This window comes from Bactrocera tryoni, chromosome 1 (assembly GCF_016617805.1).
Source record: "Bactrocera tryoni isolate S06 chromosome 1, CSIRO_BtryS06_freeze2, whole genome shotgun sequence".
In the NCBI taxonomy this organism is placed as follows: Eukaryota; Metazoa; Arthropoda; class Insecta; order Diptera; family Tephritidae; genus Bactrocera; species Bactrocera tryoni.
The window spans coordinates 86,725,547-86,750,370 of NC_052499.1; the positions used below are offsets into that span (position 1 = coordinate 86,725,547).

General features: G+C 38.5%; 1 protein-coding gene across 5 annotated transcripts in view; it reads left to right on the forward strand.

Moving 5' to 3' along the window:
* The window catches only part of LOC120768917 (patj homolog), a 38,325-nt gene extending 14,071 nt beyond the window's left edge, over window positions 1-24,254 (forward strand). For all 5 annotated transcript variants that reach the window (XM_040095712.1, XM_040095704.1, XM_040095695.1 and 2 more), the window contains exon 3: window positions 23,216-24,254. The gene's annotated coding sequence lies outside the window, so the exon portion shown is untranslated. The remainder of the gene's footprint in view (window positions 1-23,215) is intronic.
* Window positions 24,255-24,824: the final 570 nt, after the last annotated feature.

A 24,824-nucleotide genomic window follows, 5' to 3' on the forward strand; every position in this document is an offset into this window, starting at 1 on the left:
CTTTCTTTTAAAAGTTTTGGCTGAGCAATAAATTTTATACAATATTTTGGTTTAGCGAAAGGCCGCTTTCGCCCCTCTCAACCATTCAGGACTTCGAAAAAAGATTTCATTAGACTAAGTCCAATTATGTTGCTACAGAGTATTCTAGTTTTATTCTGCTAAGGGTCTTTTTCTAACGCCTAAAATTACTCGCAATAGATTAGAATTATATTTATCAAGATAGCACATCGAGTTTAATTCCGGGTGATTAAATGTCCGTCCATGCAAATTGTTACTACATACATAGATGTGTGAGGAAACTTGGTACCTATATTTCTTGCAAACACAAGAGAGTTTTTGTTGTAGTTGTTGTTGTTTTAACGAATACCTAATCCCTGTGAAGATGGTAAGGATTAGCTAATTTGTCGTAGGCGTCATCCAACGAAAGGCCCAAGAAACGTGCTGTTTCCACGCGGTCGGAGAGGGAGAGGGGAGAGGGGTGTCAGACAGGTGAGGTTGGTAAAATTGCCAAAATCGAATATGGAGAACCCAGTGCCTCTGCCTGATTTTTTGCGGAAAATATTGATAAATCTGTGAGGTCTAGCATCGAAATTTTAAGAGAATTTTCCTATGATGGCAGTATACCCTTTCCACATTTCGAAAGTTCAAATTTAATGTGATATGTTTACTATCATTCGAAAGAACACGGCCTGAATCGAAAGCTTAATATATTTCCACAGTAAAAAGTGTAACGGCGTGATATCTCACGATCTTGGTGGCAAATCGGTCATCTCAAAACGTGAAATTATCTGCTCGCCGAAGTGTTCTCTCAATAAATACATTGATTAATGCGATGTGTGGGAAGTGGCGCCATCTTGTTGAAACCAAGTGTCGCCGAGATCACGACCTTCAATTTAAGGCATCAAATAGTCGATTATCATGGCCCGATAACGGTCGACATTGACGGTCACTTTCTCACCTGCTACATTTTTCAAGAAATATGGACCGATGAACCACACCAAACCGCTGGTTTTTCTGAATGCAATGTCAGCTCTTGAATCTCCTCAGGTTGCTCTTCGTTCCAAAAGCGGCTATTTCGGTTGTTTACATACCGTTATTAAATTTAGCTCTTTTGGTTGAGTATATATCAGATATACCTCGTTTGAGTTAATGGACTTGATTTTCTTTTAAATATTTCGAATACGTAGCTAAATCTAGTAGTGAAACTTGGTGAGTCTATGATCTGTGTATATTATAAGTTCGCACGATGCCAAATATGATTGCAATTCATTCAATGTTTGGTGTAAATATAATAATATCAATGCGATACGATAAAATGGCAATTATTTCCAAAATTGAATAAAAGTAAAAATTTAATAGATTATAAGGGTTATTCAAATCTTCTCTTTTATGCAATAAAGACGCACTCAAATTAAACATTATTCTTATTATTTAATAATTTCTGGTTTAATATGCGAAAATACTGAACAATGGATTATAATTGAGTACTTACCCAACACTGAGGAATGTTGCTGATTATGCACGTCATAAATTCAGAGATCATGTGTTCTTGGCACTGCAGGCAGTAAAGCATTTACCCTCCTTCTCCTCTCCTCGGTTCATACATGTGTATGTAGGTATGTGTATGTGTGTGTACGTTAAAAGGTTCAATGCACAAATTCTAATAAAAGTCTTGAAGAATGCAGGGGGCACGCAGCGTGCGGTCTCTGCTGCTGCAATTTGTGCAACCTGGCAACCTCATATGCCTTTTACACACCCACACACAGGCATACGCACTTCTGTGATGCGCTTGTATGCGTTCAAGTTACCTATGCCTGGTGTGGACGCAAAGTGCCAAACAGGAATACTACAGCGAGCTAAATTTATGTTCCTGGCAACGGGAGAGCGGGCGGCGCAGTGGATGGCTTGTCTTGAGCGAAAAGCTCTGCGGTGGCATCGCCTGTTTTAACGACTTGGTGTCGACTTTATAGCACAATTATCATGATTATTATGGTTCAAATCGCATTAGCATGCCCTGAAGAAACAAAAACAACGCCATTATCCCTATCAACATTACAGCGTTGTCATTATCGTCATCATCAGCCGAAGCGGCCATTAGCATATTCTTACAAGCCGAGCGTTGGGGGAAGGCGTTTTTGTCGATGAAGCCGATGTGGCTGATGTGGTTGACAAGAAGTGAGGAGTGTACACTCGCTTATTGTGTGTTGGTTAAGTAACTGTGTTTGTCACTAGGCGTACATCGCTTGTGTATTTTGTCTGTTTTTCCGACTATTCATATACACACTTTTTAGGGTGTGCATGAATTGTTTCTATATTTCTTCAAGTATATTGAGCCACTTGAGTGAGATAATTTTAAGAGCCCTTCACACTCTATTGCCACGAAACACTCACAAACACTCGTACACCTACACATATGTGTGGCATCCTCATTAATGGCTCACATATTCACAAATTATTACATTTAGCCTTATGGCGTGTGTATATTCTTCTTCACGGCAATATTCAATACCGTAGGCTGCCGCATGTAAGCAGGGATTTGCTAATAATTTCGCTTAATTTTTTCCTATATAATATCTTAGGCTCCGAGTTCATCAAAAATATAAATGTGATGTCAATAAAAATGAATATTTTGCAAAATATATAACTTTTTCTTAAGTCTGGGGAAAGCTATGATAATTTAGTCAATAAAACGGAGGAAATTATTCCAGATAGTACATATATATAATAAGGTATAAGATTTCAAAGTTGCCATTTAGTTCTTTTGTTACCCTCTACCGAAAAATTACGTCGTGGTTCAGAGTTTTCATCACATCCATCTAATGAAAGATAATAATCGATAAGTTCAAAGGCATTTTTCAATGACAAGTTTTACTGAAAAAGTAAATATGTGGTTAGCATGGTATAAAGAGCAATTTTCATCGATAAAAGGGTCTACAAGGATTTCGTAGGCAAGCTTGTTGGATTCCTTGCTATGAAGCATCAAGAAAGGTTCAAGAGCTTATATAAAATAACAAAATAGGCGATTTTCTGGTTGCACTGCGACTTTAGTTCTATTGTGCCCTCTCTTAAATCACAACGACTCACCTAGCCCCATCTTATTGATAAAGTCCAATATACTGTTAGGTGCAAGTGTGGACCCTTTTTAGAAACATGGATCCCAGGGCCTTTATCCTGTGTCTGCATATTGCCAAGCAGTCAATTAGCAGGTGTTCTAAAGTTTCAGGCTCCCTGTCGTAGAACCGGCAATTTGCACAGGAACCTAGACTCATATTATATAATATAAGTGGCTCTTCAACTTGGAGTGGCCTGTGTGTAATGCGATAAAGAGCCTGACTTTGTCCCGGGGCTTGATTACATATTTAAACCATATATAACCCCCGATTAGCAACTTGGCGTGATACATGCCTTGGAGTTATTGCCAATATCTCTCTCTGGAGGAGCTCCTTTATAGTATGAGGACCCACCGCGATGAAGGGTTCAGGTCTTACCATGTTAGTGGATGCTACGGAGCCGGCGACTGATCAGTCAAGTCATTCTGGGCTTTACCTTTGTGACCGGGCACCCAGATGAGGTACACTTGGTACGTTCCGCTATACTATTCAGCTGTTCCCTATACTCCTGCACCAGCAGCGATTTGATCTCATAGGCAGAGATTGCTTTAAGTGCCGCTTAACTGTCGTTAAGCATGGTTATACTTTCATTGACTTAATTGGCCGACTTAAGACAAAAAATATTCCATAGGTATGGAGAGTTTGGTGCGTGGCCCTGCGACTCCAGCACCAATTCCATCCGAAGTTTTCATGCCGTCGGTGTACCACTTTATTCAACTGTTCCTAGGAAGTATCTCGAGAGTGGAATCATTCCATTCAGTCTTACAGCTAATGGTAACCTTGACTTTCTTGGTGAAGTTTACCCTTTTGGTAATGCTGTACCTTGGGAGAAGAGCCAATGGTATTACACCAGTTTCCACTTTCATCTGCTGGAATGACTTTGCCTCACTGTTAGTCTGTCCAAGCGTTAGTTGTTAAATTTACATATACATATGTGACCTGGTCTACGAAGAGGGGGCTTAGGTGTCAAAAAAAAGGAGAACAATTAATGAGATAACAAGAAACTGACGATTATTTTTAACAGCTGTTCCCAGAAAACTAATTTTCGCACCTAAGCCCCCTTTTCGTAGACCAGGTCATACATATAATATCAGTTATGATATAGTCCTAAACCGTGATACATTCCGTGCCAAAGTGAAAGTCATCTCATAAATGCCCTCGAGTTGAGCTTTTGAAGCCGTTTTAAAAATTTGTATAAGATGTCTATATATGTATCTTGTTTGTACCGAGTATACTCCTAAACTGCTAAGCCGATTTAGTAAAATTGACACTGTCTCCACATTGAGACATCAGTTCTCAACCTTTGTGGATTCTTGTAGAGTCATCCATTTTGAATTCTCTATTTTTTTTAAGAAAAAACACAGCAACTTCAAATGTTTATTATCATTCGAAAGAACATTCTTTGGCATTTATGTTTTTAAGATTATCTCTTTCAATTGCTGGCTGTGGCCACGTCTCAGATAGCCAGCATTTCTATTGGTAACTGGTGAATGACACGTGTGATGTTTTGCTCTAAGACTTGAATCGAAGCGGGATTGTTCGCATAGACTTTAGATTTTACACATCTCCACAGAAAAAAGTCTGACGTTGTAGCAGCCCAAAACGTTAAATTACCTGAGATCAGGATTTTTTTTTTTTCACTGCGTGCTGGACGTGGTCCATCGGTCAAATATTATCCAACAATGAATACTGAGCCTCAAGATGGGTAATGGTGCTGCGAATAGTAAGCTCAGCAGGCCGATTATGTTGACCGACCATAAGTTGAACGAAGCGCGCGCAACACATTCCTTACAAAACGTGAATTTTCATAATAAAGTTGAACGATTTGTAAACGTTGTTCAGGCGTAAGGTTTTCCTTGATGAAAGGCCAAGCAATACTGAACAAAAATAACTTGACAGCTTGACACGACTGACGCGTAAATTGCGAAACACAAAAAAATACCTCTAAAAGATCACTCTTTATCTACGCTTCTTTGAACTCTTGTAGCTATTTAAATTATATATGTATATGTATAGAAGCCTAGGCCGCCGTTAATATGTATCACAAATTAGGTACTGCTCGTACAACTGCAACCATTTTAGTTACATCCACAATAAAACAGTGTGTGTGTGAGTTAATAAATACCACGTGGAAGCATGGCTTGTAACAATAGGCAAATATAATACAGTATCTTTTTCATGGTGTCTACAAAAGTGATATTGATTTATGAAAATCACACACACATACAACTGTCGAAATTGCAAAACCAAACAATTGAATTGATTTGCCCGCCCCGCCGCTGTGGGAAGCCGATGAAAAATTGCTCTCTATGCGCCGAACAATGCAATGTCATCAATCAAAATTGTATTTGCAAACATTTAACCCATTCACAATAGCTGCTGCCACTCCCGCCCTGCGAAGCGTTCGGCACCCAAAGTGCACACACATACAAATACAAATAAAATATATACATAGACACACGTGTGCCTATGGTTATCAGTATGTAAATTCGGAGCACTCATACGCCGCGTCGCACCTCAAGCCACCTGTGCTCCCGTCCACGCGTTCACTGCCTCGTTCGTGTCCCCGCATAGATTCATTACTACAATGAATTTGCACAGAGTGCACACACACACACACACACACACAAATTTTCCATCACATCCACTTACCTTTACACACACATACACGCCTAGAGCACAGCTGGGCGACAGATTAGACGGGTGTGGGCTCAAGTGCAGTTCGCAGGATAAAAGTTATTTGTATGCGTCTGCATGTATGTGTGCGTGTGTGCGTATGTAGATTGGCACTCTTGTGCAGCTGCATGCATAAAGCAACAAATACAATCAGTTATGCATATGCAAACATGCAACAATAACAATGTTTGCTTTGTAAGCATGTAACTGCGAAACACAACACACACACCCATACACACACTCACACAAAAGCTATACATTAAATCATTTCTGAAGCATGTTTATACTTTTTTCGAGTGGATTTGCCAGATCATCTTCCATGTGGCCTTGTTTGTATGGTGGGGTGTATGTGTGTGCGCATATGGTTGCAAATGTGTTCGTAAATAACGGTATAAATGAAATGATAACAACGTAGATAAATTGCAAATTGTTCGCAAGCCGTTGAATGTGCTGAGCAAGCCACTCTTGTTAGGCAATCGAAAACTCGTAGCAAAAATGCATGCAGCTCATAAATTACATAATTGCCACGAGAGCTATTTATATAAGTTTTAGTTTGAATGAATTGTACGGATTTTGATTGAAATTGTCCTGGCACAGGTATGGCAGCAAATGGCTGTGGCCTGCTTTGTGGTAATACCAATGACAATGGCATTTGGAAAATTTATAAAAATGGTCTTTCTCGGGTAAAAGTATTTCTAAGAAGCATTTGCTTTCAAATATCGTTATCAACATTTGGACTTTGAACTGCACTAAACCCCGCTGCACCTTGTCAAAAAACTTCATTTTGCAAAGCCATTAAGGACTTCTGATTTTTGCTGAGTAACTTTCAACAAACACTAATAACACTATATGCAAATGTGAAAGCTCATTAATGCATGTCATTTGTAGTGATCTTTTGCGTTTTGTCATTGACAAGCCATTTTGAAAATGTCAGTTGAGTGGAGGGAAGTTGCGTCTACTAAAATATAATAAGCAATTCCAATAATAACCCACGGTGCTGCGAATAAGCAATCGACAGTTTTATATATAAAAGTATTATATGTCTAGATACGCTGACAGCCCAATTGGAAACATTTATAAATTGATTTTTTAATTTTTTAAGAGCAGATCTGTTAATTTAGACACAATTTTATTGTCAAAAAATTTACTTACGTTTCGACACTTAAAAAATCTAAATTATTTTATAAAACATTATTCCTTCGAAAATTACCTCCAAAATAGTATGTCTACGAAGGTCGTGTGAAAATTTCAAGCAGATTGGTTCAGACCTTCGGAGAAACTTTCCCGAGCGACTTTGAAACAGCGTTTCGAGAAAAACGCATTTATAGGTAGTTTAAGAAACCGAATACATTAACTTGAAAAAATCTTGCAAATCCGTCATGTCACCCAAACTATTTGTCAGAACAATTTCGGAGAATATTTAATGTTCTCCTGCCGTTATTGGTTTTGTCGCTTCAAAGACATCGATTTTGATTATAACGACCATCCGCGTAAAGTAAGGCCAAAAACCTTCGAAAACGGTGAATTGGGGATGTGAATTGGAGACATTGCTCAATGAGCAAAAGGAGCTTGTTTTAACATTAGGCGTTACCCGTCAAGCCGTTTCCAAGCGACTACATGCGCTGAAAATGATTCAGAAATAAGAGAATTGGGTTACTTTTGACCTCAATACCAGTAGAAACACGATAAAGACACTTTGCTGCATGACAACGCTCGACCTCACGCTGGCAAACTCGCTAAAATCAGCCTGGAAAATCTTGAGTCGGTGGTCCCACTCCACCGGTTATATTTCACAGATATTGTAATGCCCGATTTTTAATTGTTCCGTTCGTTGGCACATGGTCTGGCCCAGAAGCAGTTTCACTCACAAGACGACATCGAAACATGTCTTGATTCTTGGATACATCACAAGTTGAACAGTTTTATCGAAATGTTACTCGAGCTTTGCCATAAGTACTGTATTCACTTTACTGTACTGTACTGTAATCATTATAACTGGGATGTTTTCTGCCGACCTTATTTTGAAGCAAGTATGGCTCGTTGTAAACTCGGCATTTCCTGACTGGCGTGACGCTTCACTGGCGCAATATAACGGCACATACGGTAGTGTGTACCTATATATATTGCCAGCTCTTCGAAGCATACAATATTGCAAACTTATTGAGGTCATTTGCAAAATTAATATTTGGTTTTGCCAGACTCACATTTCAGTTTGCCTTCATAAATATTTGGAATGTGTGCAGCTTTGCAAAAGTCATATACTTAGTTGCTTAAGGGAAGGCTTGTACTCAACATTCGAAATGCTAAAGAAATTAAGTTTTGAGAAATTATAATTTTGTAAAGCAAAGTTTTTTAAACTCGGCTATAACCGCGTAAGCAGTGTCTACGCCAATAATGAAGAAGAAAGTTTTTTATAATTCGAAAAAACCTACTTAGAGAACACAAAGTTCCACAAACTCATCATTTTTCGTAACAAGAAAACATTTCTTTCGTTTCATCTTTAAAAACTGATTAATCATATCATTACTATTCATTATAAAACAATAAGAATATTGTAATTATTTATATTCATTCTATATTCAAAAATTTTTATGTTCCTATGTAGCATACTCCTTTATGCCGTTATGCCTCTATACCTACATATGTAAAGGAGCACAATGCGCTCCAACATGTAATTTCTTCTCGCATAAAAATAGAGAGCCACACTAATATTTTATTGAGGCCACAAATCGACTGCCAACTTGCTTAAATAATTTCTATTTCACGTGCTATTTTCCAGCGCCGGGCAAATAATGCCTATTTTTACCCCCAACTATGTGTGTTGGTAGTTTGAGGTGTATTTTGAGTAATGAAATGAGTAAAATAAGGAATTCCAAATATTTACGTCATCACAGTACAAATATAAGCCAAAGGAACCCGTACCCCGTAGTCAAATAGGTGCACATATAAGTATATACATATCTGCATATATGTATGTATGTAAGTTGTATATATTATTCTATCCAGTAAACTAACAGCTGTTGGAAATATTGATGAGCAAATATAAAGCAGCTGTGAGAAAACAATCAAACTGTCAATCACAAAGAAAATGGATGAGTTGCGAATGTCATATGCGATTAATAAATTATTGTGATTCATAAAATGAAATAAATCCTGCTTATGCTGTACTAGGATAACAAATTATTCTGATGACTCTTGATCAGGCGTTGGGCAACGATATTTTCAGACTTTGGTCAAACTTGTTTGATGTAAAAGCTTGTCATATGAGCAGTATTATTTTAGAGCCCGCCATTTCAAGAATTAAATGTTTGACGATAAACCTCATTCTCATGAACTTGTATTTTTTTCAGAAAATGTACAAGATATAGTACGATGGATTTCTTCGTGTGTAGCAAGTAGTTAATGGTTATTTGGAAGCCAAAACAAATTTAAAGAATAAAACTTTTTAAAGGCGATCTTTGCTCACCACGTGACTATCAAGCTATAAATTTAGTTAGCTTATGCTCCTTCCTAAATGCGAAGTTTTGAAAAGCTCCAAGCTAAGCGCTATAAGGAGTGAGAGGACCAAGCTTCTCAAACAACAGTGTTTCATATAGCTCTGTGTACGAGTACGAGGCATGTGAGCGTGTATGACTGCCAACTGGCTTAAACATATGTACGCATGTGTGCAGCCTTTATATAGGGAAATGTCATGCATTCGCCCACAATTCGTTGTTGGCATTTAAAATTCATTAAAAGCCATTAAACTGACTGTGACGACAAGTAAGAACGAGAATAATTCCAGGCGCCAAGCGTGAACATATTTTGTATGCAGAACATACATGCACATTCCTGTGCATATGTAATAAGAAGAAGCAGGACCTGTTGCGTAGAAAGTTTCATCTTAAAATTTACTATTAATGAATCGAAGCAAGTTGTTGGGATTTGTTATTCTGCTTTCGGGGGTAACTCACTGTGAGTAGTTCCGGACATGAATTTATTCCAATATACTTTACATATTATTATATTAAAATAAATCCTCTAGAGCTTACGATATGGTGTCAACACTCAACTGGGTAGAATACTGAGCTAAATAAGACGGAGATATTGTTGATTTCCACAATTCTTTTCAAACTGAAACATTCAAACTTTTATGATGGAAGAATTGCTCAATTCAAGATATTTTGTGTAAGTCATCGTAAGAAATCACCTGGAGAAAAGTTATAGAAGTTGAGAGGTTCTTTTATATACTAAAAAAAACCTGGAGAAAAGTCTCTTTCCCATAAAACATTGACTTCTGAAAATGTTTTAATTTAAACCGAAACTTTCTCAAATTTTAATTGTCCTCTAGCCATTTATATTCTCCATTCTCGAAGATGAAAATTATTTCCAATTTGTCTTACTGTCTTTTCGCATTTGCGCTTCAATTCGTTTCGCAATCAATACGGCTTTGGGTGTGGTTGTAATGAGGGCACTTCACAGCATGCACGCTGACAAACCGACGGATTGATGTCACCAAATTTGATGGCCTCGCGCGTGAGTGACGTCCTTCCGTTATGCCTTCCATCCGACCATCCGAAGCCTGCGGACACGGAACAATAATTCGCAGAAATAAGGAAAAAGTTGAGGTTTTAAGATTTATAGAGGAAATGTGAACAAGTAAAGAAGGGCTGAGTTTGGGTGCAATCGAAAATTTTATACTCTTGTAACTTGAACGAAGCCATTGAAATACCTTAAGGTGCAAAGTAATAGATTTTATCTATTTTTGCCAATACCACATAACATGAGTATGCCACATGTTAATAAAATGTTGCCTGAGATTCATTAAGGTACCATCACCAATCACATGGAATAAAGTCACCCGGCTGTTAAATGTTTGGTTATATGGAAGCTAGGTTAAGTTTTCGCCTAATTTTATCCATTTTAGGTCCAAAGATTCATCAGTAAAATTTTTGACATACAGACCACTATCATGTAGCCCGTCAACAGACACAAGGAAGGGACGACGTCGAGAAGCTACTATCACAACCGGCAGCGGAACGGTTTTCTACTCGACTTGACTTGCTCTCTAAGGGCACGCATCAGCGACCCGGTAAAAGAGTACTGTGGTACGACATTTCAAGCACCTTACGTACAGCAGCAACGAAACCTGCGCAGAGAAAGCAGACCTTGCAATGTTGCGATAGATACCGAGAGCTGAAGAGGGAAGGCAGACGCATATTCAGACAAAAAAGAAAGAGGTCGAAATGTGTGAGTATAAAGAGCTTGAGAAGTTGGTCAACAGGGATAATACTCGAAAATTTTAAGAAAAGATATAGCGACTAACAGAAGGTTTCAAGACCGAACCATACTGAATGAGACTCCCTATGATATGACTTATTCAACACATTTCTGGAGAAAATAATACAACCTAAAGAGCTAAATAGACAATGACATCATCTGATGAGTCGGCTTTAGGAAAGTTCGAAAGAAAAATTTTGCGGAAGATTTATGGTTATTTGCGCATTGGCAACGGCTAGTACAGTACGCAGTCGATGGAACGATTAGCTTTACGAAATATACGATGACATTGACTAGCTAAGTCGTCCGGATGGAAGAGAACATTCCAGATTTGAAGGTTTTCGATTCAGTACCCGCCGTTTTAAGCAGAGGAAGAAGAAGGCCTCCACTTCGGTGCAGAAAGACTTAGCTACACTTGCTATCGCGAATTGGAAGCGGCTACACTTTAGAAAAAAATGTCTAAGTTTGCTCCTTAAATACATATTAAATACTCCCTTAACCAAATTAAATACAATCGACATACTCTTCAATTGAAAGTTTCCAGGTATGCCCGAGACATCCAGTTCTCACCCACCAATCTCATTAAATTGTTCGACATTTTCAATTACGATTTTTCGTGCAAACATTTGGACAAAAGGTGGTGATTTATTGACCGCAATCGTGTTCCCTTAATTGCCACAGAGCGATCGAGTGGCAAGCCGTGTATGGAGTGCTCACCTTTTAAACCCGCCAATACACTTTCCGCTTTAATGATGTTTCCTGTGCACTGGTGGTGCCACTGGCACTTCAAGTGGCAAATGCCGCAGTTTGATAAAGCAAATTACTTGCGCACACACACATACAAGTACACTTGGTGCAGCACTCCACTCGGAGTAAATAATTTCATGGCAATTAAAATCGGTTTGGAGCACTTTTCACCATTTGCTTCTGACATGTTCATGCTTATTGCGCACATTCGCAGCGCTCCCAAGTATTTTGTGCTTTTTGCTCCTTTAGTTTGCTCGTGTTCTTCGCTTGCGCACTTCTCAGGCCTCTTTACAATTCTTTCCAACCTCTGCCCCACCTTTTGGAGCATTGAGTAACCCATTTATCGCATTCCTCCTTGTTGTGCGGGATGGCACGAAATCGTTTTTAGTCGATTGCCAATGTTTAATCATAGCAAAGATAGCACTATTCTGTGGCGTAGAAATCATTCGTTGTTAATTCCGTTCCATAACATAACACTCGTCACTGCTCTGTCACTCAGCCATTCATCCATTCATCCATCCTATCTATTTTATGTTGGAGTCCTGCTTGCTCGTCCACTTGGGCATGGCTGCGGTGTGTCACTCGAAGTACCTGTAATCTATTGTTCAGCCATTCACCTATTCTTCTTTCTATTCTGCTCCGTGTTGAACCATTTCATTTCATTCGTCGCGCTGCTTTCGATTTTGCTGCGCTCTATATGTTGGCTGCTTTGTTGCTGTTATTGTTGTGCGAGTAGTGTGAATTGTGGTACTCTGTGTTGTTGCGTGTAGTGTTGTGTCCAGTGATTGTGTATTGTTACCTTTCTCAATGTTCGGCTAACTAAGTCTGTGACAAAGCAGAAACCACATCACGGCGCAGTGGGAGGAGTTATTGTTGTTTTTATGTATTCCATTTTGCTTTGTACACCTTCGGTACTGTCCTTTTGTATTCTCTGCGATTCACCTGTCATTCTCGAACAACGCAATTGTCTCATTTTCTATGCAATGGGGGTTCCAGTTTGTTTCGCATAATTAGCCTTACAAAAACATGTAAAATGGACTACAAAACGGTTTGTGGTGTGCTGATTTCCCTGGCGATTAAATAATTAATTTCGTGCCTAAATCGCCTCTTAATGCACATTGAGCTTCACTTCACTTGATTGGATCGAATATTTTACAGTTGCATCGAAGCTATAATACCTTTCTATACGTGAGAATGTAACCGTTAATGGCGACCGTTTTTGCGCTATGATAACCGACTATTTGATGCTTAAAAGGGACGCTCCGGATCTCGGCAATATTTGGTTTCAACAAGACGGCGCCAATTACCATACATCGCTTTAATCAATGGACTAATTGAGAGAACACTATGGTGAGCAAATAATTTCACTTTTTGGGCAACATAGTGTGTCGTGTATCGTGTATCACAACGTTAGACTTTTCCCTCTGGGAATATGTTAAGTCTAAAGTCTATGCAGACAATCCCGTTTCGATTCAGGTTTGGAAGCAAAACATCACGCATGCCATTCGCCAATTACCAGTCGAAATGCTCGAAGTAGTCATCGAAAATTGGACCCAACGAATGGACCATCTGAGACGTAGCCACGGCCATTATTTGAAAGAGATAATCTTCAAAAATGATTTTTTAATACTAATCTGTTTTCAACTGGCATATTTTCACATCGAGAAAAGTCAAGCGGGTTCCACTGTTCGTAGGCGAATGACCTGTTTTACCAACCAAAAACATACATATTTTAGTTCATGCAATTGACTCTAGTGTGCGGATTAATGGCACAGACACAAGTAGATAAAATCATCAGTCACTCATTCACCGCTTGTCGCTGTCATTTTGCTGTTCATTGTTTTCCGAGGACTTTTATTAAATGTATAACACACTAAAATGCCAATGGTCAGTGTTGACCTTTTCGACGGTTTACGATGGGGTGCCGACACAAAACAGAGAGCAGAACGGGATTGCAGAAGTGTTGTGGGAGAGTCGTAACTTCTGCACTCACGAATGCTTTATTGTGTTACAACAATTTTATTAAACATCCTACTATGAGTCCCGTTATTGTTTGTAATTTTGAGCTTCTGTTGGTGAATATTTATGTGTATAATGTTTTTACAGTTAATTTATGGCCAATAACTATATCTGAAATTAAGTGTTGATATGCAAGAGAAGTATTTGTAATTCATGGCAAAATGTTACATCTTTTGACTTAACCGAAAGCTGATGGGATGTGTTTATTAACCTTTTTCAATTGTAATAAGAGATGATTGGACTAAATGTTTGAATAATTTTTCAATGCCAGATTAGAATTTGGAAGATTCTATTATATATCGTGGTTGTTATTGTTATGGAATTAACTTTTTACGAAAGCTTAATTTATTATTCGGTATTTTAATCTATGAATGCGCTTAATTCGAGTTTATAGACTCTGTGACTAGCATTGTTCAAGAATAAAGATAAAGTTAGCTACATTTTTGGAGATAACTATTCGTTCCATAAGTTCATATTTAAACTCTCTCTCAACAACAACTGAGTTGCTTATTAAGTAATGGCAAATAAAAAGCCTCAAGTTCGAGCGAATCTGAACAAAAACAGGTCATTTTTGGGTGTAAATGGTAAAAGGCTCAATTCAAAAATGGCCAACCCTTCAAAGTGAGGTCAAAACCTCTTTCTTGCTTATTCACGGTAGAATTGGTAGCAAAGCTTGTAATAATTAGTATTACGGCACCATCTAGCGGGATTTGGTAATTCATATAACCTTCTCTTGAATAAACGATGACGTCGGACAAAAGTATTCGTTGCGAGAATGTAAGTCGACTTTACAAATTTTTTGTACTCAATCACTACTTATAAAACACCAAAAAGTGAATATCTGCCACATAAGTTAACTTTAAGCATATGTATAGAAAACATTATGAAAACAAACTGGCATTTTAACATACTCTACTACACATAAATTATCTTGTGGTCAGACATTTTAAGTTATAAACAATGGCCAACTCATAGCCATCATAATAAGCGTTCTCATATTGTTATGCCGTTACATGAATGAGATACTGAAATTAAATTTTATCGCTCAGATAATGGCCAAAGATATTCATGTCTAAGCCGTATAGAGCCGAACCAAGTAGGAAGAGCTGGCAATGTGTGAGTCAAGAAGCTTAGCTCGATGCTAATTCAAATAACAAAACAAAAATAGAAACGAAAACCAAAACAAAAATTCAAGATTTTATGAGAAACTGGCACGAAACACTGATAAAGGAGAGCCTATATGTATTTCGTTTACTGCGACTTTGAGGAAGCCTCCTCACATTTAGCGACGCTTATGGGCTTTGGAGTAATCAAAGTCATTGAAGATATGAATAAACTTTTTATTGCTTGCGTGGTATTATCAAATACACGACAGAAGCACAAAATGTGCGCCAAGTGGGGTCAGTGTCACGACGAAATTGCGTAGAAAAAAGGGCATTTGCTTAAAAATCACCAACACATGTACATACATGTAGCCACGGCTGAGGGCTTTGAAGTCGGCGTGTGGCGTAAGAATAATTTATTTACTTGCGTATGCGAGGCAATAGCCAAGCCCAAGAGAAGAAATTCTGCGACAAGCCAAAAATTCAAAAAGAAAACGAGGAAGGAAGAAGCAACAGCCGGCAAAGCAAGTATTTGGCACTGACAGCACTGAAGTAAAGTGGAATTATTTATATACCTACTAACTTATAATACATACATACATATACCTGTGTGTGTGACCACCCACGAGTGTACAATAAAATATGCGCAATCAATTTTTTTCTCTCTTAGCGTTGTCGCTAAGCATGTTCGAGCTCATAAATTTGGCTCTGCTCAACAGCGATTGACAGCATTACTGTGATGCTTTGGGACACCAGTGCGTATGAGTAACGAATTTTATTTACAAAATGTAGCTCATAAAGAAAGTACACGGCGGGCAGCGGCATTAACACGGTAAGGGAGAATGGCTGCAGCGGGAGAATGAAAGAGGCAGGAAAAGTGAGGAGGTGTGTGATTTCATTTTGGTACTCAAAAGGTCGAAAAAGTTTAATGATTATGACACATTTCGGACACCGCTGTTCAGCACTCGTTTTATGTGGCAGAGGATGTATGTCAAGAATGTTTAGTTAGTTAGTTCATAAAAATAACTAAACAAGTGTCTCAAACTGTGTCTCCTTATTAGCCCTGATTTCAAGTTATGTGGCTGCGACAGTTGGGAGATGAAATATTCCACATTATCAGAAATGATAAACATTTTGCAACAACATGAGACTTTGAACTTTCTTGATGAGGGTGCTTTGCTTCAAATTGCATGTTTCATTCGTTTTATGTGATTTTTACATTCATAGTATATATTGTAGTTCATAGTTACATGCTTTAAGTCCTTTAGAAACATTTTGATTTTGATATTAATTGCTTGTAATTAGGAAATCTGACACCATTTGAATGGCACAATGAAGGGTTCGTTGGGTTCAACATATGGCGGTGCCACAATCAACAGCAAACGTTCAATTTATATCCATTCCATGTTATCGGCTAAGCAGCTGTCCGCTGTCTGCCATCTTTGAACTCGGCAGCCACGAATTGACAGTTATATTACAGACAGCAACGGCAGTTCGTACATTAGCAACATAAATATTTATATTATTATACCCACACACACAGACATTTAGATTTAAGTTGCAAAAACAACGCATGTGTAAGTGCTCATAACAGCATGGATGTATGCATGTGAGCTTTCCTCAATCTGCCCGAAGCATTATGTACAGTTATGTATTTTATCACACGTCGGAGAATTAACGCTTCTGATTCGACTTGTTCTAATGCAATATTCAAGGACATGCAACAAACTTCACAGAGTATTGAAACCATGCCCGGTCATACGGCAAGCGGAGACTTACTCCACATCCCTAGTACACGTTTTTATTAACGCACGATTCCATCACTATCACCCCCGCAAGCGCTTACTTCCACAGGAGTGAAGCGTTTTGAGGCCATCACTACACACAGATTCCCCTAACAGTGCATTCTTATGCATGAACTAAGCGCGCAACATCCTTGAGTCCTGCCACGTTGCCTTGCGCCGGCCAAGTTTACTAAGCCAGCAATATTTCTTTGCCTTTCTCCGCATTTCTTTATTATTTTTATTTGCTCTTAGATATTATTTGCTTGTATGGAAAAAGTTTTCTTTAATATGGTACATGTTGCACGCACGGAGGCAAGCATTCAAGCATCCTTGGCAGCCAGTCCTTTCCTGCATGTGGCGTTCGGCTCGCGAACGAAAGTAGAGCAATACTTTGTGGCACAGTTTGCTTATCAGGCGCGGTCCGCTGTTTGAAATGTATTTGTGACTAGTTGAGAAAAACCGGAGACGACAACACCCTTGTCAATTGGAAAAATCTTTTAAATATCTGTCGTCTGCAGGTGTGTGCGCATTCGGGACAGATTTACTTGCCGTATTTGTCGCTTTGGAAACCCTTTTGCATACTTGCTGCTTCGAATACAGGGTGTTTTCTCTTAGCAATCGCGTTTGTGTAGTTTTTACCAGCGCCGTGTGTTGCGGTGCGGTGTGGCAGCCTCGCAATGTGCTCGGGCTGGCTCACCCTCTCATGGAGTTCTACGTTTTGCGCCTTCAGTTAGTAATAAGCACTTGTTATGATATTATTGCAAATAAATTTAATTCCCTACTCTATTCTGCGAATGCTTTTGTCTCAATTCGCTGTATATAAATTGTTAATTATATTCAACGTTGTAGAGCAGCAACCTCTCGTTTGTGTTTATACTCTCCTCTTGCTCCTGTGCGCTACTTATGGTTGGCTTCGCCGTTGAGTTGAGGGCGTCGGTGGCAGTGAAAAGGCGAACAGCATCTGATTTCAGTATTAGAATGGCCTTATTAGCTTACGCTCGTTCACACGTATACATCTACATACACACATACACAGGCGTATTCAAGAATAGGCTGTGTGTATTCCAAAGTGTCAGGCTATTATTAATGAAGTGATTACAAACACATTTGCATTAGCTTGGATTTGTAATAAGCAAAGTTAGATCGTTTAAGTGGAATTAAATTGAAACTTTAGCCATAAAATATTTACGCTTTATAACTGCATTACTCATATATACCATATTTATATATAATATATAAATGATTATTAGGTATATGCATCGGAAAAGGGAAGTTTAGACCCTTTTATTACAACAACAGTGACGTGGGAGCCAAATTGCGAGTGCGACGATTGTTTGTTTGACGACAGGAGATATTTAGCTCTGCAGCTCGTGTTATTTTCTCCAGCAGCAGATTGAAGAAAGAGAGTCGGCTTGTCTGAAACCTCGTTTGGTATCAGACGGCTCGAAAAGATTCTTCCCGATCCTTACGGAAATTGTGGTAGTCCCCAACGTTAGTTTAGAAATCCGTATTAGTTTTGCCGAGAAACCAAATTCAGACATGGCGAAGTCCTTAATGCATTTGCATTGGTTCTCATCAAAAGGAGAGGCTGTTTTCTTCTTTTCGTTAGGGGTTTTGTTTACGTGGCGGGTCCCAAACCCAGCACTCAACCTATTGAAGGGGTGTTTCACTTTCTCACTTTATCTTCGAAGGGATGTTTTTTAGTTACCCAGAGGATACTTGGTCTAAGACCGGAAGTCGTGAGCTGCTTGAGCCATTTGTAAAAGCATCGTTTCTGGTCACTCCCAAGTGAACTTTCCTCACTTGAGTGAACTTCGGTGGGTCTCAATAAGTTATAAAAATGTATCGCAATATTTTCAGTGGATTTTAATCAAATGTCAGGCTTATAAACTAGAATCTTCCATGGTGTTATTCAGAAGCCATTTATCATAAATGGTTAATAAATTAGTTACGTTCACTTAAGAAAAAAAGTAAATTTATTCGACAAGCTATGTATTGAATATTTGAGTAGCAAAAAGCATAACCTGAATAAATAACCTACTTCAGCTCACCGGAAAAACGAATAACAACGTCCGGAAACTCGCATAGTCAGCCTTAATTGCTGTTCAACCGCAACCATTGAAATATTTACTTATGTAATAATTTATGTGATTGATGAAATATATTATCGATTTCCCCATCAAAAAGCGAGAAACGATGGAACGAAAGAATGACGAAAATACTTGTCTAACCACTTGAGTGTGTAATTAAGGGGATTACCAGTGGGTAAGCAAAACGCTGAACGGTAATTCAATGCGAGCATTTGCATTAATTGGCGCAACAATAAGCGTTGGCGGATTCCTAGCTGAAGGGTTTGTTTGCTGGCAATAAACGAATTTAAACTATTAATGAAGCCGCTGATAAATTAGACATCCGATATAATCGCACGATTAGGCAACCACTTTTGAGCTGCTTGGAATTTAATTGACCGCAGAGTAACGTAGCTAATTGATTAAAATCCAAATAACACGGCACTAAAATCAATTCTCACTCAGTTCTCTTGACGGCGGCTAATTTATGGCTCACAATCAGTTCACAAAACGATTTGGCCCAAAAGTATTGAATTTGAGGGACAAAATCGATTTGGGAAATGGCGAATTGGCGATTAATGTTGAAGATTGTGGCCGAAATAATATCGCAACACTCAACAAGCGCCAGAAAGGTTGCCGAGCAAGGCGAAAGTTGAGTGGCTAAAAGTGAAAATGTTTGGCAAAAGTTTGTAGAGCGCTTAAGTCACGCCATGGCCGGCTATCGGCTGACACATTAATTTACTTTCTCTGTTTGCTTGGTAAATCCTTTGTTTGTCAACCTTCTGGGCAACTTGTTGTGTTGAAATGAATGAGTGCGACTGTGTGGCAGTTTCATTTTCATATCCTGTTATTCAACTTCAATCTCTGCCTTGCCGCATGCAATACTTGTTTCCCTTCACCCTTTTGCTGGAGCTGAGACCTTCATTAGCATGGCTTTTAATATCCGGTTGCATTCTGGTCTGGGTCTGCGTTTGTTCGTGTGCAGAGATAAAACAGTTAAAAACAAGAGAAGAAATTGCCTTTTCTGCGGTTTCCCAAGAATGCAAGATAGCGTGGAAAACAAATTTTAATAACGCATTAAATTACATAATCATAATTTTTCGTATTTATTTATATATAAAATATTATATTTAACATAAATATGTATCTAAGGCTTTTTTTGCTTCAGCATGTATTCGAAGGCTTTACTCATAATCAACAGTATAAAAAGCCCACTTATTATTCTTCAAAATATGCGGTCGAGTATTTAAACCCCCAAGCAATAAATAAACTCTTACACTATATTATTTCGAACCATTTATTCTATTAAGTTTGTAAAGTAGTCCCTCAGTTTTCGAAATACCCTCCTCAAGAAGCTGCTTCTTTGTCAGAAGCGCGGATATAGGACGAGTGTAGGGTTTAGCTGACATACAAACTGACCAATCAAATTCAAGATCTTTTTATATTATTTTATTCTATAAGAAAACGCACCTGCAAAGGGTATTATAGCTTCGACCGAAATTAAAGTATTTATTATTCTGAAGAGAATGCCACTTAATGTCAGAAAGTAGGTTTTTACTGCGACATTTATTATTTATTTGGTTAACATATGTATTGGGCAGTCGAAAAAGTCCTTTTGAATTTTTAATCAAACTTCAACTATTTTTTAAATTTATAATGAACTTTAATCCACCAAATATTTGCCACTTTTGGCAATTTTTCCGCTAGAGACATTATTCCATCAGTATAAAACTTTTCTGGTTTCTCGGCGAAAAACTGTGACAAATAATTTTCACAGGCTTCTCTTGAAATCAACTTTACTCCATTAAGGGAGTTTTACATTGGCCGAGACAAATGGTAGTCCGAAGGTGCAAGGTCAAGGCTATATGGTGGAGTCATCAAAGATGTGTGTGGTCTGGCGTTGTCCTGATGAAAGACAAAGCCCTTTCTGTTGATCGGTTTTGGCCGTTTTTTCGATAGCTTGCTTCAATCTCATCGTTCGACCAGGCTGGAGCAGCTCATAGTGGATGATTATTTTCCAATCCCACCAAACACTCAGCATAACCTTCCGAGGCGTCAATCCTGACTTTGCTTCACCACGCTTGAACCATGATCTTTTTTACACATTATTGTCGTATTTGATCCATTTTTTATCATTCGCTTCAGAAATGGTTCGATTTCATTTTGTTTCAGCAAAGAATCGCAGGTGTTAATTCGGTCTATTAAACTTTTCACAGACAATTCATGAATGTTAAATTCCTTAGCGATGTCATGGCTGTTTATGTGACGGTCCTGGTCAATATTTTCCATAATTTCATCGACTTTTTCAACGATAGATTAACCCGAGCCAATTGTATCTTTGCCATCGAAATTTCCAGAACGGAGCGTGAGGACCATTGTTGTGCTACACAAACTGATACAGCATCATCTCCCTCTGGTATGATACAATGTGATTGATAGCACTGGAGATATTCGACTGCGACAACATCCATTGACAAAATACGAAAAAACTTTTTCGACTACCCAATAGCTATAGTATATTGATTGATGATTTTCCCTCTGACTATAACTTAGAATTTCCTACAGGGCAGCCACAAACATAACTTATATATGTATGTATTTCTTGTAGGCAATTGTTTGGCTTTCGCCGGTGCGTTATATTTTCTGCATAAATTTCTCTGTGCTTACTTTATTTTTTGAGTAGCCCATTTAAAATTTTAATTTCATTCGGCCAACAACATATGCCAGTGCTTTTCCACACCTACCGCCTTTCCGAAAAACCATTGCCACACACTCACACAGACATAAGTAGATACTCACACTCTTATATACATAGTTTTGTATGGAAATGAAATATTTGCGTTGGCTGTGGTTACGCTATATGCATATATTTACATATCTTGTATACCCACACATACACTCATACATACATAAGTACATGTGTTGGTGCATAATTGCACGTACGAATTCCTTTCATCTGCCTTATTACACAGTTTTATCTACAAACTATGTATTGTTTTAGTCTACTTTTCTGCTTCCTCCACAAAACAAGCATATGTCGTGCATGTGTGTGTGTGTGTGAGGGTATGTTTCGGAAATGAAAAATTCATTTTCAACGCCAAATAGTCAAGCGCCGTAAAAGCAGCTGCGACACTGAACACTGAACGAACAGAGGGAAAATGGTGTCCTTGCGCTGGCATTAAGAACCACATTAACAGTCATAAAAAAGCAAATCAAATGAAAAGCAAATAAAAGTGAACACAAAAAAACAACCAAGAAAAATGGAATGAAATTCGTAGCTAAAGGAAAAGGAAAATATGAGAAAGGGATTTACGCCGACACAGCATTGCCATTGTGTTTTGTTGTCTCACTTTAAGCGTATAATGAGTTGCATGCCTCGGGGGAAGGCAGAGAAGTAATATTATAATATGCGGATAGATGAGCGAAAAAGTCTTGGGCAATTCTAGACCAAAGGATATGGTAGTACTTCGGACGGGTGAAAGTAAATCGGCACGTATTGTTCAGCGGTTCTCAAACCTTTTTCGCACACAATTCGTTGAGCATGCAATTTCTTATTTTGACAAGTAACTTGACGGCTAGCCATCTATTCATCTAAAACATACTCGTCTCAACTGAAAATCTTTAAATTTTCTTTTATATATAGTTAACAAAATATTATTAATCAAAGCTTGCTGGTCAGGGAGCCATCTAATAATAAGCAAATATTCATTTTCGCCCAAAATTCTGCCCCCACCACGTTCCTGTTGCCACAACTGCTACTTTTTATTTGCCACACTTGGATTCAGTCTTATTTCGCGCGAAAATGTCAGCAGAAAACTCTGTTATTTTAAAGAAATGTGTGCCGAGACACAAAGTAAAAACTGTGTCTTGTCAAAAACTTGTATCGTTTAACTTTATGAATGTTTACTTCTAGACCGTTTAAGGTAAATAGTTACTTTAAACTCTGGCTGAATTGAAATCGCAAAAAACGTCAAATGCTCCACATACAAATATTCAGCTTATGTTTTTTGGATTTACTCGCTCGTATACCTAAATTGCCCGATGACGATATTTGGCTGCCGGCCAATTTATACATTTGTGATCCCAATACAGACAGACAGACAGACGCACGCGCGCAGCTGTTACCAACTGATAAAAAAGGGAAAAGTAAGGCTAAGCCTTACCCAACTTAACTGTTTGTGAATGTGTATGTGGGTATGCAGATGCGTCACAAAAAATAACTGTACGCCCCTGCCAGATCTCTCACCGCACACATTTATCCTCGCTCCACCCTCCTCAGCGCTCTCTGCCTGCTTGCAGTCGCATATTCGAGCTTCACTGCCACCTTTTATGCTTCCTCCCAGTCAATTGCAACTTTGTATTCTTATCGGTTTTTATTTTAATTTTGTTTCTGTTTTTCACTTTGCCACCGCCACTTATTTATGTGTGTGTTTATTTTTGTTTTGCAGATTTCATCGCATTTTCGCAAATTTAAGTCACGACGCTGCCAAGCGCCCGGATGAGTTCACTTCACATCGCGATTATACGAACGAAGGCACCTCACATTCAAGTGGCTACGTTGCTGACTGCGGTACGGTCCGGGGCAGTGTGCGGGCTGCAGTGCAATGGGATGTGGTTGGAGGTGGCAACTTGGGTTGTTGCTGCTGCTGCCGCTGCCGCTGCTGCTGACGAACGACGCGAATCTCTGAAGTGCTGTAAATATTTTGTTATCCAAAGAAATTACTTAACAAAATTAGTCTGTATGTATTTGTAAGAATTAGTGCTAAGTAATTAGTTGTTAGCGAACAAAAATAAGAAAAATTGTAATAAATATGCTATAAGTTCGCGATAGGAGTGCATAAATCATACATCAGTTGTCGAAATATCAGCACAGTTGCCATCGAAGACAATGAATTAATCAAAACATTTCGCGCTCTTTGGAAATAAGCTTTTCCTTTTACTCAAAAATTAAGAAAAATCCTGAAATTTGATTTCGAACCCTGTCAAAATACTATGTTGCTTTATTGGTTTAATCAGTTTCACCAATTCTCAACCGCCTTACACATGCTAAATTGTTACTTCATTAAGTTTCTTTAAATGGGGAAGGAATTTAAAACAATAAATGAAATGGAAAAGTTTACAATGCTATTTTTGAATTCGAGGCTAACACCTTTTCCACTTGATCTTTCGGCAAAGAAAGTTTTCATATTCCTTCAAGACCGTATTTTATGCTTTCAAAACTGCAAACTTGCTATCCATTGGAACAATGTATCTTAGCTAGCCAATGTTTTAGAAAATCTTTCACCGAACAAGCGCCATCTTGTCGGATATTGTCCTTTTTCACGATACTGAGCTTTATGTTAGGAAGAGATGAGGCGTTTATATCTTAATACTGATAGTCGAAAAAGTCCTTTCTTATTCTAACCAAACTTCAAGTTATTTATTTTTATATTTATAATGAACTGTAATGAACCAAATCTATACCATTTTGGTCGACCACTTTTTGCCATTTTTCGCTAGAGACATTATTCCATCAGTGTAAAATTGTTCTAGTTTCTCGGCGAAAAACTGCGACAAGTAATTTTCACAGGCTTCTCTTGAAGCCAACTTTACTTCATTAAGGGAGTTCTGCATTGACCGAAACAAATGGTAGTCCGACGGTGCAAGGTTAGGGCTATATGGTGGATGCATCAAAACTTCTCAACCAAGTTCTAATAGTTTTTGCCGAGCCATCGACGCCATTGCTGTTGATCAGTTCTGGCCGTTCTTTTTTCGATTCCCTGCTTACATCTCATCAGTTGTTGCCAGTAAAATGCAGAATCCATTGTTCGACCAGGCTGGAGCAGAGTTCATAGTGGATGATTCCTTTCCAATCCCACCAAACACTCAACATAACCTTTCGAGGCGTCAATCCTGGCTTTGCGACCATTTGTTGAGCTTGGCAACGCTTGGACCTTGATCTTTTACGCATTGAACCAGTTTTCGTCTCCTGTTATCATTCGCTTCATAAATGTTAATTCGGTCCATTAAATTTCTCACAGACAATTCATGTGGTACCCAAACATCGAGCGTCTTTTA